The sequence below is a fragment of the Octopus bimaculoides genome, chromosome 1 (genome assembly GCF_001194135.2).
Source record: "Octopus bimaculoides isolate UCB-OBI-ISO-001 chromosome 1, ASM119413v2, whole genome shotgun sequence".
Lineage (NCBI taxonomy): Eukaryota > Metazoa > Mollusca > Cephalopoda > Octopoda > Octopodidae > Octopus > Octopus bimaculoides.
In genome coordinates this window covers 171,517,502-171,518,895 of record NC_068981.1, presented here as the reverse complement: position 1 = coordinate 171,518,895, position 1,394 = coordinate 171,517,502, and positions in this window count along the sequence as shown.

The window sequence follows — 1,394 nt, the reverse complement described above, 5'->3', positions numbered from 1 at the left end:
CACAATCTCACTCACACAAATGTATGTATGTGTGCGTGTGCGTATGTGTATGTATGTCTGCATGCATGCGTGTATGTATGTATGTATGTATGTATGTATGTATGTATGTATATGTGTGTATATGTATGTATGTATGTATGTATCTGCTTAGACGTAATCACACACTAAAGCTTTTGATAATGACTAGAAATGATTAAATAAAACTAAATTTGTTGTTGATCCACTTGTTACTGTACAACGAATATTTTAGACAACGCGAGGCCTGTGCCTATGTATGGCGTTCATATGATCATATGAAAGCTTATAGAATTCTTCAAGCCCTCACATATATTTTGTATTCATATTAAAGAAAGTTGCAGTGTCCTCTTAATTCTATCTATTTCATGTATTCATTTTATACCTGTACATTTCGTGATAAGTAAATTCAAATGCGTATGGAAATTATTATGTGTTATATAACATCATTGAAGCTACAGTAGTATTTTACATATGAAGCATAATTTATCAAATAAATTATCTGCTACTGAAAAAAAAAAAAATAAGAAGGGAATTAACTCTTCATAACATTATTGCTTTATTACCTCCCTTAGATGATAAATTTATGTATTTTTATTAGGTAATCTTCCAGTATTATTTACTCAAACGATCGTTATAGGCAGGCTAAAATTCGTTTAAAATATTAATGCAACGATTGACTTGCAGAAAAGTGAGTTGTTATATTAAACCTTCTTTCTTAGGCAAGGGCTATAGAAATATTAAGAACGATTTGTAGAATGTCACTTGTTATACAACACATGATGTCATACGAAGAAATATGGAATGTAGTTAAATGGAGAAGCTCATTTTACCACTTTGTGATGTATTATCATACAGATTACTTTGAACATTCAGATACTAAACAGTTTAATCAATTGTAGAAAATACTGTCATATGAATATTTACTTAACAGTGAAAAGACGTTTATTGTGATAGTGGCGGATTATAGGCTTAGGGATATGTCGATCAAAATACCTTGCGGTATAAAGTTACGTCCCCTAACAATTTCTTTTCAAATAGTCACCGGTGTCGAGTTAATCGTTCCTATCTGTTGGTGTAAAGTCCATAAAATTCAGCTATGTATTGTTAAGGCACATTGGTTGTTCACCTCGTCTTTAAAGTACCCGGATTCCATAAAGAACCAAAATGAAGTTGTCGCTTTGCTTTTATCTTCTGTTCTGTCCCTTGAAGTTTGTGGTGCCGTTCTCATGTACGGGTGCGTGTGTGTGTGTGTTTGTGTTTGTATGTGTTCATCTATACATACATACATACATTTATGTATGTGTGTGTGTGTGCGTAATATATATATATATATATATTATATATATACATGTATATATATATATATATATATATAT